This window comes from Vipera ursinii (genome assembly GCF_947247035.1).
Source record: "Vipera ursinii genome assembly, chromosome: 2".
Taxonomy (NCBI): domain Eukaryota; kingdom Metazoa; phylum Chordata; class Lepidosauria; order Squamata; family Viperidae; genus Vipera; species Vipera ursinii.
Window position 1 is genome coordinate 116476616 of NC_139513.1, and position 16639 is coordinate 116493254.

General features: G+C 37.9%; 1 protein-coding gene across 5 annotated transcripts in view; it reads left to right on the forward strand.

Moving 5' to 3' along the window:
- The window catches only part of SEPTIN9 (septin 9), a 276740-nt gene that overhangs the window by 210741 nt on the left and 49360 nt on the right, over window positions 1-16639 (forward strand). Inside the window, exon 1 of one of the 5 annotated variants that reach the window (XM_083352367.1) lies at window positions 14525-14595. The exons of the other annotated variants lie outside the window; for them this stretch is intronic. The gene's annotated coding sequence lies outside the window, so the exon portion shown is untranslated. Of the gene's footprint in view, window positions 1-14524; window positions 14596-16639 lie in introns of those variants that run through there. 5 annotated transcript variants of the gene reach the window in all.

Sequence of the window (16639 nt, forward strand, 5' to 3'; positions counted from 1 at the left end):
TACTTTTGGCAGCAACTTCAAAACCACTCAAAAGGTACAGCTGATCCAGACTGTGATGGTAACAGTTGATGTTGAGGTATAATTCAAAGTACTGATTATCACTTATAAATCCCTTTAAGGTCTAAAGCCTGGTTAATTGAGGGTCTGCCTATCTCTGAGCATTTCTGCCCATTCAGTAAGATTTGGTTAAACAGTGTAGAAAAAAATATCTTACACAAACATGCCATCATTGACATGGTGCCTGTCCTCTGGAACAGCATCCCCCTAGAGATGACTCCCACATTGAAGACTTTCCAGAAAACTTAAATTATTCTCCCAGACTTTGAATAGGATGATGATGGTAAGCTCTGTAAGATTTGGTTTTCTCTGGCATGTTTTTTTCCCTTTTCTCTGGATGCATATTTCTTTGTTCCATTACATTACTGTTCTCGCCTTACATAGTATAAACTGCCCAGACGTATTTGAGAATTTCTGTTTTTAAAGTCTGTAAATAAAACTTTTTCTAGTCTCATAGCATGAAAAAGAAACTGAAACAAAAATCCCTAAAATCTCCTAAAATGTGCACCTTGGGGAAAAAAAAGATTTAATGGGATGAGTGCACCTTTTTAGCGTTGTTTTGATTATCCTACCTTAAGATACTTTAGCTTCATTTACTTAGCAAAATGTTAATCTGGAGGTGGTAAATAAACCAAAGTGGGCAACCTACGTAATTTTGATTATAGCTCTCATAAGTTCCAGCAAGCACCACCACTATCATTAATTATTATTATTATTATTATTATTATTATTATTATTATTATTATTATTATTATTATTATTATTATTAATTTAATTTGTATACCGCCCTTCTCCCGAAGGACTCAGGGCGGTGAACAGGGCAATACATAATAAAAAACAAGGTACAAAAATTAAAAAGTAATTAAACAGCAATGCCCGTAATAAATTAATACAGATTAAAAGGTTAAGATCAATTTATAAAACCCAACCCCATCCCATCAGGCCAGGCCAGCTTGTTCAAAGAGGTAGGTTTTAAGATCACGCCGGAAGGAGCGGAGATCAGGCACCATCCGGAGCTCGATCGGAAGATGGTTCCATAAATCCGGCGCGCCCACAGAGAACGCCCTCCCCCTGGGGACCACCAGTCGGCATTCTTTGACCGGTGGCACCCTGAGGAGGCCCTCTCTGTGGGAGCGTACTGGGCGGAGGGAAGTTGACGCCGGCCGCAGGTGCTCCCCAAGGTATTCCGGACCCATGCCATGTAGGGCTTTGTAGGTCATTACTAACACCTTGAATCTCACCCGGAAGACAACTGGAAGCCAATGCAGCTCGCAGAGCAGAGGTGTGACATGGGAGGGTCGGGAAACTCCCAACACAACTCTCACGGCTGCATTCTGTACCAGTTGGAGCCTCCAAGTGGTCTTCAAGGGTAGCCCCACTTAAACATCTAGAGGGTTCTCAGTTACCCGTCTCTGATTTTAAACATGTAATTCTCTGTTTTAAACTGAATTTTCTGTTGTTAAATTAAAAATAACTGAAAACATGCCAGCTCCAATTGGTAAAAATCAATGCATTATACAACGGGCGACACTTGATGTCATTCTGGTATATCCATATATATGAAAAGAAACCCTTTTGCGCTTTATATCTTAATTGGCATGGCACTATTGAAATTCTTGTCAAAAGCACTCAATTCTAATTGGTTAAGAATTCGTAGTGAGTGTAAGTATAACTACACTGAGCAAATTTAATATTTATATTTTATGGGGATTGATGTGGAAAGTAGGAAGGGGTGTGTGTGTGTGTGTGTGTGTGTAGAGAGAGAGATTGAACTTGTAACATGCACTTCATAGATTTCTTTGTTATTGGGGCTAAAAGTGATCATTTTGCTTAGATTAAAGGAGGAAGGATCAGATATGCTTTCCAATATTTCCAGTTTGACATTGGCATCAGAACATGTAGCATTTAGCTATTGCATTTTCCTTTTATTTAGTCTCCTTAAATAGGAATAATGCTTGAAATCTTCTGCCATCCCTAATTCAAAATTTCTGTGGGAGCATTCCAGATCTTGCTAGTACAGGAAAGGGAATTTTCCAATCTGAAATGAATAGAAAGAACATGGTTAGAAGCAAGTAAACATCACCTCTCTCTCAAAGGCTAAGATGCTGGTTTTCAAGATGCTGGACTGTTACAGGATAAAGAAACTCTGTACCAGTACATCTTCTGAAATTAAGGAAGTCTTTGTATATACAGACACTGCTCACCTCATTCCCCTCCGTGAGGTGGGAAACATATTCCTTCAAACATTTCCCAGTGTCCAGGAAACTAGGTTGTCCTCTGTAACTCTCAAACATGGCACTTCTTGGAACAGAAAGGAAGAACTGAGCTGCCCTCTGGAGGTGAGAGAATGTCCTAGTAGTTCATAAACATTTTAAATTTTTCTTTTCCATGCGCACACATAACTTACGTATATCCCACGGAGGTATAATGGAATTATAGGTCAGTAATCTCAGCCGTTCACTGCTGATTTGTTTGGAATTTGACTTCATTTTATTAAAGGCTTTTAGATCTTCTCAAAGTATCTCCCACTTTTTTGTATATTTTGTATATGTTTATATTTTGATTGGATTATATAGGCACGATGTAACAGAAGGTCTGCATTCCAAGCTTCATTTTACTATTCTGCTGTTTGTCGTTTAATGTGCTAGCCGCTAACTGGGTGAAAATTGCTTTTCTGTGGAGCACGGCTGAGATGGTTTCAGACTTGTCTCAGTCTTGCCATTCATAAAAGAAGAGACTTCAATTCTGTTTGCAGTGAAAGGCGAACTTTTATTAAGGCAAATGGTTACAAAGCAGAGAAAGCCAGATCTGAGATTTGTGCATGAAAGCTGCCTGCTTACTTTCTCCTTTCTCTCGTTCTTTCCCGTTACCTTCCTAGTGTCCAATTAGATTCAAACTTATTGTTTTGGTAACAGATCTGGTGTTTGGTGCCCTCGCAGTTTGGTACGCATTCCATTCCCAGGCTTGTGGCCTTGGGGTCGGTCAGCTGATGGGCTGCCCTCAAAGTGGTTTCTGTTACTGGTCTCCACCCCCCTCCCACCTGACAGTTCCCCTCCCCCACCATTCATGGCTGTCTGGGGGGTGATGGAAACCAATAATAGGCAAATTGAGCAACCTTCCTCACAGAGTTGTTGTTTTTTTTATTGAAAAGTTTTTCCAATATATTTTATCTTTAACAACCCCTCCCCCCACCCCCTACCCAACCCCTCCCGACCCTCCCCCCTCCCCTTCCCCCCTCCCCGTCCCCGACTTCCCAGAGCTAAATACAAGGTATAAAAGTAAAAACAATCATAAACAACCATATGCTAATAACCATAAGCTCTAGCTCATATAAAATGACTACAAGCAATACTAATATCACATCAATACTTATGCAAATGCTAAATGAAACTTTTTAGTCCCATATTTATTCTGGATGTAAGAGTTGTTGTTCAGAAAAATAGGAGGAGGGAGTACTGCATATGCTGCTTTACACAACTGCACAGAAATAGAATATATTTTTAATCTAGAAACAAATCAGTTCCTAATGACTTAATAGTCATCTATGTATCCTTATCCTTATCCATATCCATACATATATCTGCGCATGTAGAGGCAACCACCTATATGTTGTTTACTATTGACTTCCCACTGTGGTGTACATTTCCTGGTAGCTCTTCGGCTTTGAAACGGAGATGAACACCGGCCCCTAGAGTTGGAAACGACTAGCACGCATGTGTGGGGGAACTTTACCTTTACCTTTTTATTAAGCCATGTATAATTTTGCAGGCAAAAAACAAAGTAACAGTGCCAAGCAGAATGCTGTACGCTCTTGACCAGCAGCATTGCATATCTCTGAGTCTTTCCTGCAAAGCAGGCTTTCTGGCCTGATTGGTTGAGCTATAACCATGTAGATGTTTTAAGTAACCGTTCACATAACACTGCTGGACTCTGAATGGTTGTTTTGTTTCTAAGTCTTTCTACTCAGTAGATGTGGATATTGGCTTATTTAGTGGACAAACTACTAAATAAGTAATAAGTACTAGATATATAACATTCCGGTTTCCATGGCATGTATACTATGAATGTACAGTATATCAACTTTCCCTGGTATGCTGTCTCCAGACTTAGAATGTTGGTTGGGTATTATGGGAATTGAAATACAACCTATACAAGACACTATCATCAGGAAAGTTGTTTTGTAGGTATCTGTAGAATAATCTAATGTGTGGAAAATCCTTGAGGCTTAATCAAATTTAGGGTAGACAAAGCAGGTGAGAATGGAAAGAATGTTGTTCTTATAATCTTGTCAGGTTAGGAACTTGTTCCTGATTTTGTGCGTGACTATCCAGTGCCCATAGAATAGATCTCAGATAACCCTGTGCAAGACTGAAGCGGTACAGTTGTATATTTGTTCTTTGCTAGGGAGGAATCCCACGGTAGTGTTGTATGCAGTGGCTAGTGTTTTCCAGTTCAAGCTAACCCTGTCAATCTCATCATATAGGTGAGTATGAAGATGGAAGATATGATAGTCCTTGTGGATCAGAGTAACATAAACTTGCCTTGGAAATACTTCCCAATTTCTATCTGAAGGCTACTTCAATTTGGTGCTATCCAGGTGTGCTACAGTTACAACTCCCAAATCATCAACCTTCATGCATGAGGATAACATATAATTGGATTCATAGCATTGAGCTTTAAATGAGGCAGCTGTGGTATTGGATGAATCAATAAGAAATGGGCTTCTCTTTTGCTATTGTAACATTTAAAAACAAGAATTCTTTAATTGTTGGTGAACTTCAAAACATCACACTTGGTTATCTAGCATCTTCTGAAGGAAGTGGATTCTGCTATAGAAAATGAAGATAGTTTAGACTACAGAATATCTCCATAGAAATGAGGAAAAAACATGAATATAATGATCTATATTAGCAGCTTATAATAACTCACAGTAGCATTTTGAAGATCACAAGTTCAAAACCTCTGATATAAAGAATTCCATATAGCTGATTTAAATAAAACTAGTTCAGGATTTCAAAATGCCAAGGTCGGTCCTTACATTGCAGGAGAGTAGAATTATTCTAAATGCTGATCAAATTCTTTACATTTTAATATCACATTCTTTGAAAAGTCAACTGCAGGTTATTGTTTATCCATTATTGTTTTTGGCAGTCCTTTTCCTTTGTAGACTTTTTCCTATCTCAAATATATATCTCCCTATATCAAATACATATTAAAGAAATAGATCTTGAATTTCTGAAGCTGTACCCTGGAGGAACCTGGAAAGAATGTGAAAGCCCACAGTAAAATAGAATATTTTATATATTATATACATATATGTTATAATTGTTGATCCAGTCCATATTCCAAGAAAATGTGGCATATGCCTTCAATCCACAAAGTAGCTGATGCAAGCTTTTACCCCTTGAAATTTCCATCAATAAAAATCTGAAAGGAATGTGCACAATTCCTTTACTTTAACAATTTTTTTCATTGATATATGGAATGAAATTAGAGAAACTCTTTAGAGCAGCATCATCTTTGCTTGTTTTGGTGCTATTTTTCATTGCTTTGTTTTTCTGGTTTTCGGAAAAGATGTTTTAAGTTCACCTGACTCAAGGGTGGTCAACTCTGGGAGTAACAAAAAATAAATAAGGATACCACAAGATTAATTTATACATTACAATATGATTATAGGATGGCAATCTGGACAACACTCTTTAAAGATGTTTAATGTTTTGAAATATTTTATAATGTACCTTGAAAGTCTTGATTGCTGAATGAGTCCTGTTTTGTAACAATAATCTATTATGGTTCCACAAACAGCAAACAGTCAGGCCTTGATGGCTTACAGTCTATGCCTATAGCTGTGCAGTTTTTATGGTTTTGTACAGTATTGTCTTCATCTAGAATTAAAACTTCGGAGAGCTATCAATGAGTCAATAATAAAGCCTATGATTCCTCACACTGAGCAGCTTTAAATTTCTTCTAAAGTCATTTAAAAGTTAAAAAAAGCTTACAAAAGAAAGCAAACAGGTAGTCTGTGTGAATTATAGAAGTAAATTAAATAGGAAAAAACTGACAGGATTTGGGCAGCTCTAGGTGGTAAGAGAGGAGAGCAGTTACAAATCATACACCTAATTGTGTTTACAGATTTATCCACAAATTAGTGTAATTTTGTTATGTTTTATTCTGGAGGCAAATTTATAGACTTAGTGTAAAATACCATTCATTCTTTTAGGTTAAAGATAATAAATAAGAAGAAACATTGCTCTTGGCAGCCATTATCTTAAGGGCTTGACAATTTCATCTGTGAATTTTCTCACTTTACAAAATTTGGAATATCAGCTCAAAGGACCCAAATCTGAAAAGAACAATACCATAAATGCTATTGAAGACAACAGGGTAGCTGATCATATTTTTAAATAAATACATCATACACATTTTTTTCTAAAGAATATATTTATCCAAAAACCAAGATGTCCATCTTCACCAATCAAGTAATCTCTAACTGCATTGGGAAAACAAATCTCATAATTACCAGCCAACATAGTCATAGGATGGACAAAGATGAATGATAACATACAAGTGAAACTTGCATTTAGTTTCTAAGATCATTTTCCCATTAGAGAAGGATTCATCATTTTAGGATCTCCTAGAGTCATCTACCCATTGCTGGGTGAGGGCATGATTTCAGTAAGTGACATACAGTCACTGTAGTCAGGAAATGAGCTACCATTTCCTCTGTAGAACACTAACTGTTCCTCTGTAGTATTTTTATGTTGTTTTTATTTATTTTGACTGACAATGCCTTGTGTTTCCTAGAAGCAGAAAGGTGGAATAGATAGAGATGAATGATACCAATATTGGCTTTGATAACAGTGTTCCATTATTACTCTTGGACACTCCACCTTCCAGTTCCATTTTTCCCCACAAAAAAACAAAACAAAACCAAATCATAAAGCAAATAAATTGATGATAGACAATTCGATAGTTCTTTATTCAAATGTAAGATGGCTGGAACTTTATTTAAAATGTCATTTAAAGTCAAACTTCTTACCAGAAAATAATAGAAGATGAATATTCACATCAATTTTTGAAAATAATTCCAGGAGGGCCTGGAAAATAAGAGGCCAGTAGAGTAGCTTACTAGGAAGCATTATTGAGGCTTTATTTTATGTATAAACCTCACTGAGGGGAAAAAAACCCCTCCATACAGCAATTCTTATGAGAAATATTTAAAAAAATAGAAAAAGAATCAATAAAACCTTTAGGTCAGGGAACCTCCTTGAAAGATTCTGTGAAAAGGGTATAAATAGAAAACAGTTTTTGGACTAGTGAAATTCAATTCTTCTTGGTCTAGATTTCATTTAATTTCTTGCAAATTAAGACATAATTTGATAAGATGGAAAATGGTTTGAAAAAGTGATGGAATTGGCAGAGATGGCAAAGTTACTTTTAATTAGGGGGGGGGAATATAACTAGCTTTGTTTCCCACCTGGAAACAGCTTCTGGACTTTCTCCTTGAAAGAGATAAAAATGAAATTTTGATTTTGGGTTTTGATGATTAAATTGCTTTGAGGCCAGAAGGGAGGCAAACAAATTTAATAAATTTAATAAATAGATTGTTATAAAAGTGGCTTACTATTCTTATGTAAGTAAAAAGTTCAGATTATAATTTGACTATATAATTTCCTATATTTTCATATTGTCTTCATTTTCATTGTATTTTATATTAAGAAAAAAAACTTTTACTTCTTTTTTTCCTAAAAAAACGTATAATCCAATAAGGAAGACAAAGCTTCTGAGAGATTACTTGGTTTATCACCACAAAAAAGGAAAGAATGTTCCAGCAAAAAAAATGGCTGAAAGGGTGACTGTGAATAGGTGACTAGGTGGCAACCTAGACTGTTAGGGTCAGAGGAAATTTTATATGTCTGTAATTTGACTTAATTCATTTATTTGGGCTAAACTGGCTAAACATCAGAATCTCCAAATTATGCCATCTGTGTTGTAAGGTTTTGTGACAGAGGGCAGACATCAGAAAACTTTTGCTGCTTCAATTTTGCATGCTGCTTTGTTAAACATTTTACAAATATTTTAGTATAAGTAGTATGTTAATGGTTTATAAAAGCTTAGTGTTTCTGTGACTGATCTCTAATGTAGAACAACATTTTGAGGCACAAAGAAAATTAAGTACACAAGTCATTTCAAATAGCAAAGTATTACATTATTGCTTTATTAATCATAGTTAGTGTAAGCCAAACCTGACATTACACTAAGCCCAACACACAACCAGGAATTCTTGCAGAGATAAAGCTGCACCACCTAGTACAGGTATTCAGTTATTTCTCCAGTACAGTTTGGAGAAAAGAGATGTTCCTCATTGCTGATGACAAGTTCTGTGTGCAAATATTATCAAAATAGGACTTATGGCTTGGTGTGGCGTATGTATCCAGCCAAAGTACTGAATATTGATTGCTGTGTTTGATTGACAGCCATTATCTGGTGTGCTAGAGACAGAGAAGCTTATTCCAGCTCTCTTACTGGGATTATTTCAGTTGGGGAGCAAGAGAAGTATTGAAGCTAGCAACCTCTAAATTCAAAGCATGTCCTCTACTTATTGACCTAATGCCCCTATTTGCTTTATAGACTTGATAAGTGAGGGTAAACAACAGCTGGTTTAGAAACCCTTTTGTTCATTTCTTGAAGCTCCCTACTATCTTTGTAACAATCTCTAAATGTAGCCCAAATGTTAACTGCCTGCTGTGCTGATTCTGGAACATCTCAAGCTATGGCATACCATGATAGATCAAAATGCAGATCATTTCCTGTTTCAGCTGAATGATGGCATTCATAGTTTAGCCTAATGGCCTTTGACTTAGTTATCAGTTAACCTCCTCGGTTGTCTCCCTCCTCTAAAAACCCAAATTCTGTTTGATCCTTCAATTAAGCTGTTGAAGCTGAAACACTGTTTGACTAACTACAGCTGTTCCCTCAATTTATAGCTGATAGTTCTCTGTTTACATATTCTTCACTGCCATCTTTTGTTGCTAAGAGGACAGAATATTAAGAGACTGATATATTTTCAAACACTATTTTTATGCCAATAATTTCCTTAAAAACATGGTTTGGTCACATTCATTTTAACTTTCTTAAAATGCCAAGATAGTTTATTCTCCACCAGTTGCTTGGTACTATATTCTTCTGAAACCAGTGTCCAAATTGTGTAGGGTCTGGTGGCTAAATGGGTTGTCATTTTTTTTTCAGAGTACTGTTCTTTAACAGCTTTGAAGTATGGAGAGGCACTGATAGAAAAAGCTTCAGCTGTTGAATTTTATCTACCATATGACACTTGAAAAATAAGAGGGATCTTACCTAAGGGAAAACATCCATCAGTCCTGATATGAAAAGAACCAGCCTGTCTGATATGAATTGCAAGCTTACAAAATGAGAAAACCCCTCAACTATGCAAGCCTGCCAATAGAAAGTCATTCCCTTTTCTTCATCTTGTGTTTTCATCTTAGTGATAGACTGGTAACAACATTAAATAATTATTCCCCTTTTGGAATTTATTTAACTTAATCCAAAAGGAGCTTTGAACTCCCATTTTGATAATTGTTGACTGTGAGAAACTAAATTGAACTAATATATTGGGGAACTAATTTTTTTCTCAGAACCATTAAATAACCTATTTATTATCCTCCACCAACAACAGCCATTTTATTTAAAGCTCACTTACAGTACTAATTTCTGACGTTTCCTCTTAATGAATTTCTATTCCAGTATCCAAGGCTTAAATAAGGTTCATTCTGTGTTTTATCAAAACAAATTGTACAATTTTAGTGCTCCTTCCTCATAATACGCACTTTTACTTGCTTTTTTTCATATTTGGTATACTTGCAACATTAAGCTAAATACAGTTGCTAGAAAAGCAGTTACATCAGGGGTGTCAAACTCACAACGTCACGTGACGTGTCACAACGTATCGTGACTGTTTTTCCATTGCTGGCGATGGGGTGGGCGCAGTTTCAGCATGATGCATCCAGCCCATGGGCCAGCAGTTTGACACCCGTTACATTGATTTCAGGAGTTTCCTGTGAAGTAATAAGATCCACCTGATCTTACGTGAAACTCATCATGGCTGATCTGGTTATATCAAACAGTTCAGGCATACAAAGCTCAGTGGAGAATAGTGCTAGAAATGCATTCCTGTGGTCCCAGCCACAACTGGCTGGACCTGTATTTGTCAGTCATAGTGCAGTTGAGAATAAATGGCTTATTTCCTTCATCTACTCAAACCTGGTCTGAAGGGTTGGGGCTCTCCAGAGATATTTTAGATTGCAGTTTTTTAATACAATGGGACACCTGTTCACAGACCAGTGGAGGCAAATACATAGAAATACACTTCACTATTTACTTTCCTGAATGCCAGTCTCCCAAAGAGGCTAGTTGCCCTACCCCCTCAACATTATTCAGTTTGCCTTCATCATTTTGCACTTGTTTTGTTCACTATTCAATATATTGAAGGATTTATATCCAGGACTGTGCTCAGTAGAAATTTATGAGTGTTTATTTTATGAAGAACCAATATTTTATGTGCAAGAGTTAAGACTCACAAGTGTGTTTGGGGTGTTTGATAGTGGGTAGCTCTGAGTTGAATCTAACACAACCACTTTGCAAAGTTAGATGTAAATAGAAAATGGTTTCAATAGAAGAGAATATCTGTAGCTCAAGGTTGAACTGTGGAGCTATTAGTGCTCTCTGAGCTTGGTTGTTTGGTGGCAGCCTTTCAGTACCCAACTAGGTAATTCATTATCAGAGTATGATTTCCCCCCCTGAATCAATAGCCATCAATCAGTCAATCAATCTCTCTCTCTCTCTCCACACACACACACATAATCTGGGATTCCTTGATCAAACCCAATTCCTACCAATTTTTATCATTCACAAGAGGTGGGGGATATTGTTTTTTTTTTCCATTTTTGTCCCTGCTGTGTTTAGCAAGACACACACCTGCTGCTTTGTCTCTACAAGCACTCTTTGCTTTGAATTATCACTCATACTTTCGAAACTGGGGTTTCTGATATTGAGCATGTTGACTCACAGGCAAGTCCCAGTGTTTTGCTTAAAATGTGCATTAAGATTGCATAGAGTTTTATATTTTTTGTAAGCCGGTCTAAAATCAGGACCCGGTTTCTGAGTCAGCCCTGGTAGCCGCCTCGTACTCTGCTGAAGTTGAAACAAAACTTATACTGTACAGCCATTTCTTTTGAAAAACGTAAACCTCCTTTTTCTCTCCCACCCCCCCCTCCCGCGCCCCTTTAGACGGTGCTGCTATGCCATTTGCACCCCTGGGCAGCAATTATCCCTTCTCCCAACTCCTGCCTACCTCTTTTGCACTGTGGGGTGCTTATTATTCACAGACTGACAATGCTCCTTTGATCATTGACTAGCTGTCTGAACCATGTGACCCTGCGAGGGGCGGGTCTTCGGTAGTAACATAGCCAGGAGAATAAGAGAGTTTCAGCTGCTTGGGTAAGTCTCCTCAAAACTGCCTTTGTTCTTCGAGGTAGAATTCGAACTTTTGCTGCTCTCCCCCTCGCAGTCTGCTGCAGATAGCTTCTGCTAGCCTTTTCCTTCCCTTCCCTGGCTTCAGGTTGCTCTGCCATTCTGGCTTTGTGCAAGGGAAAGGAGGGGTGAGCAGGAAGGGTGGGCTGGGTTGGAGCAAGGGAAAAAAAAATCCTTGTGTTTCGTGGGCTTTTTTTTTAATGACAAAGCCATTGGTGTGGGTTGGAGGTGGGGGGGGGGAAGGGAAGGTTCTGGATTTCTTTCCCATTCAGGTTGAAGGGGGTGTTTGGCGTGTATTTTGGGTTGAAGGTATGTGCAGGTTCTTGCATTTTTAGATAACACTAGCACAGGGGTCGGCAACCTCGGCTCTTTTATGACTCGTGGACTTCAACTCCCAGAATTCCTGAGCCAGCTATGCTGGCTCAGGAATTCTGGGAGTTGAAGTCCACGAGTCATAAAAGAGCCGAGGTTGCCGACCCCTGCACTAGCAGAAAGCCTTACGCAGCCCTCATGCTTGGAACTCTGTATCCAGAGACACGGTCTGGAGAATGCAGCTTTCCATGCCTTAACCAGATTTTTTTTTTCTGAAGGAAGAAAAGGGCTTTGTGCCTCACAGCTATCTCTTTGTAAATATTTGGCCAATACAGCCGAGTGTGCTAATTTCTGCTTTTTTTTTCTTTCTTTCTCTGCTTCTCTTCCCCCCCCCCACCAACTCTGCCCAGTGTGTTGTATTCTAAAAAGGAGAGACGAGTCTCAACTCTAATTCCCCCACCATCCCTCTCTCCCTCACTCCCTTGCATTACTTATTCCTGTAATGAACCATCTGGCTTGAGAAAGCAACAATATGGGGTGCCTGGCTTTTTCAGTTTTGGTCGAACGTGTAAACCCTGAACTTCTACGTGTCCTGGCTTTTAAATTCTGCCGTTTCTCTATGAACCTTTTTTTTTTTTAACACCATTGAGCTGTACTAAATGCAGCAGTGTTGCTGAGGTTTTGTCATTTCTTTGGGGGTTGCATGAAATACAGCCAGGGATATTCCTATGCTTTTTAAAAAAAGAAAAGAAAAAGAAAAAAAGAAATGTGGTTTAGGGGAAAAAAGAAGGCAAATATATAAGGAAGGTGTTTGTCCTAAATTTCCTTACAGCTGATTATTGTCTGTGGGACATTATATAGTTATAACTGTGTTCAACATCCCTTTTTGTTTGAATGGGGAGAAGTTTAATATACCACAATTTCTTTGCTATTTATATATTCTTAAACAATGTAGCAAGTATTCTAACTTTGCAAAACTAATTTTGTGCTGAGTAAACTTTACAGTGAAATCTAATGCTGGAGGAAGTAAGTAATAAGGCCTGTTGTAGCTTAATTGGGTATAGGGGCAGGATTGTCATCCACCGACTCACCTTCTTTCTCTTTCCACCTAAAAACTCTGCTTTTTAACTTTGAGTACATAGTGCTGGTGCTACTGCTGGTGGTGTTTGTGCTAGTCTTGATAGTTGCATGGACTACACAAAAATATGGAAACTGCAATAAATTATATTGCAAGTGCAGAGCTTAAAAAGGGCATACAAAGTATACAAGTATAAGGTGCAATGGAATACAAAATATTCTTATTTGTGAGGTGAAGGGCTGGGGACAAGAGAATCTGGGATTTGCAGGAATGTGCTAATTCAAATTATTGAAATGGAGATAACTTGCATTCTGCAGCCACTTTCTGTCAATTGCACAGAAACTTCAATAGTTCCTAAGATACCTCTGTCTTAAAAAAAAAAAAAACTTGTCCAGTTCATCTGAAGAGATTACCTCTTCTGTAGTGTTTTTTTTTTAAAAAAAACATGTCTTTCTTTTAAATCTTTTTAAATTTTAATTTTTGTGGAAGGAAAAAACAATCTTGACCATCTGCTCAGGTCAATATCTGAATGTATTTATTTTGTTCCCTCCTGTACAAATTCTTGATTGCAAGATCTTTGAGGATTTGAAATATATACTTAACTCACAAAAGTGGGATGTCCTAGACCAGGGGTGTTAAACTGCTGGCCGGTGGGCCGGTTTCATCATACTGAAGCTGTGCCCATCCCATTGCCGGTGTTGTGATACATCGCGATACGTCACGTGACGTGGTGAGTTTGACACCTGTGTCCTAGACCTGTGGCGGTAAACCTATGGCACGTGTGCCACAGGTGGCATGCAGAGCTCTCTCTGTGGGCACGCGCACCGTCGCCCCAGTTCCTAAGCCTTCAGCTGAGTTTTATAAAACCTTTCCGCTTTAGGCCTCCACCGCCATGTGCAAAAAAAAAGTTCAATCAATCCATTTCAACTTCTTGCGGGGGAAAAAAAGATCTCGCAAAGTTGGAATTGATTGATTGAACATTTTAGTCCCAACCAGTCTGCCATTACCACCGCAGCCATGCCCATCCAATTGGCCACACCCACCTGGCACCCGATGATACATTAGTGGGTTTTGGGTTGCAGTTTGGGCACTCGGTCTCTAAAAGGTTTGCCATCACTGTCCTAGACTCTAGGAAAGCATGTCATATACTAGACTTTATTCTCATCATCTGTAATTTGCCTAGATGTTTTGATTGGCTCAGCATAACTTGTATTTCCAAAGCTGTGGAGTGTTTTTGAAAAAGACCACTGGAGAGAGAATACTATTTTGGGGCACTCTGTAGTTCTTTCCACAATCTAGATACCATTGCTTACCACTTACCCCTTCTTGAGAGGGGCATGATTAAGATGCTGGATTTTCAAGCCCTACAAGCAGGGGTAGTCTGCTTCAAGGGAATAAATATTAGCTTATTGTTGACTTCGCTGAATTTATGAGATTTGAATTACACACCTCACAGAGAGAATGCTCTAATTCTTTTATGTAATGATAGTTCACATCTAGGCTAATAAAACTGAAGGTACACTTCCAGTTTTCTGTGCATGGAAGAAACCACCTCTTGAGTGAAGAGGCTGCTGAACAAGGAAGAGAGTGAAAATAAGGCATGTCAAGGGCATGTGTTTGCTAGATTTTTGTTATACACATGCTAATCTCCAAGCTTTGGTGTAAGTTCAATGAATGGAGCATGGAGCATGCAAGTAAAACTCTCTAGATAAGCACCAATGGCAGGTTCATCAGATCATAGAAAGCCTCCATAATAAAATGCACATATACCATAATGTGCTTCCTGTAAAATTTCAGAGACTAATTCTAGTACTAGAAGAGGTTGTGCCAGGAAATACCATATGATCTGAAAATGATTGGTGCATGATACACAGATCTCCTGTCAAGGATTTTTAAACATGTATATTCAGCCTGTGGGAACATAGTAGGGTTATTCCTGAGAAAGGGCCCTCTTGTTGAAGATGTTTGCAAATTAGATAAATCTGGCATTACGGGGGGGGGGGGCTGGGGGGGAACCAGAATAATAATTTGTATTCAATTTCAGATTTATCTGACTAGAAATATGCAGAAGTAATAATACTAATCCTGGTGTAAAAATGCCCATTTAATAACAGTAAGAAAATATATTCCTTTTCCATATATTTATTGGTGTTCTTTGTGAAATATTACTACTTACCGATAATACTTGGCTAATCTTAATGGGCTCTCAGAAAAGCTAAGCAGAGTTGAAAATAGTTTGCATTTAGATGGAAGACAGAAAATCTTAGTGCTGTGGGTAGTTAAAACAGAATAAGGCATTGGAAACAGCATCCTTATTTTGCCAAATAAACTGCATGGAAATGTCATGTGGTGACCAGCAGTTGAGTTAAATCTTCCTCTTTGTCCAGATAAGTGGCACAACATAGCTGATCTGAAAAGCTAAGTGGAGTTGGAACAAGTTCATACTCAGAATGTGACATTATCCCCCAGGATATACCATGACTCTAGACTAGAGTGAGAAATAAAAAAGAAAATATCAGAGAAGGAAGTGGCAAGCTACTTCCGTAAATGAAGGCCAGGATCTGACATGAGTGGTTTTCAATTAACACCTCCTTTGCATGCTTTTTTTAAAAAACAAGCAAAATATTAAACAGTAGGATGCTCTAGAAAGGGAGCAAACAAAATTAAAATAGGAAAAATGGAATTAAGTACATGGGATGAAGACACAAGTCTAGCGTTATGTATTTGTTTCACAGTGTGGATATGAAGCAGGAATGCGATGGAAAACGGTACAAGCAGAAACATAAGACAATAGTGTTACTCTGTTTTGATTGATTATTTCTAAGTTGGATCTCTGAACCTAAAGATACAAACTCAGTGGAAACTAAACCTAAAAAGAGGCTTGAGATGTACAAGGACTTAATCACAGATGTACTTTAGCCTCAGGCAGAATTTTACAAATGGGAACATGAATGACAACTTCAGGGAAGACCACAAAAAACTGTATTAGTAAGGCACAATCACATTTTGGCCTTCAAACGAGAGACAACTCTGTTGTGATCTGACAAAAAGGAAATAGGCTAGGTAGCTAGCTTTGATTTCTCTGAAAGTTTCAGGTCTTGCAAAATAAGATTAGAAAGATAAAAATAGATTCATTCAATTTATATTACCACACATCTTCAAATGAATGACTTTGGACAACTAATAAACATACACACACACACATGTGTACATGTGTGTGTGTATGTTAAATTTGGATTGCCAACAAAGAGTTAAAGGGAGACTGGTATAGCTATTTTGAACTATTTAGCTCTCATCAGCCAGCCATACCCTTCTGAGATTCAAACCTGGGCTGTTGGCAATCCAAATTTAACATAAAAAATGACTGTTGCAGTAGCGACTACTGCCTGGGGATAGCCCTAGATTAGCTGAATTTTTTAAAAAATAACATATAGTCTATACACATATTTTAGCAAAGCTAATTTACTTTCTGACCTCCAACCTAATTGTGTGTATTAGCTGAACCAAATGAACAAAATGGTGGGTATAAAAAATGAACATAAGTTTTGATATAATGCTGGACATATTTGTTAAAATTTCAAAAGCAAGGGAAATAACAAGGGCTGGCTAAAAGGTGCTTGTAAACTCAGAGCAAATCGTAGA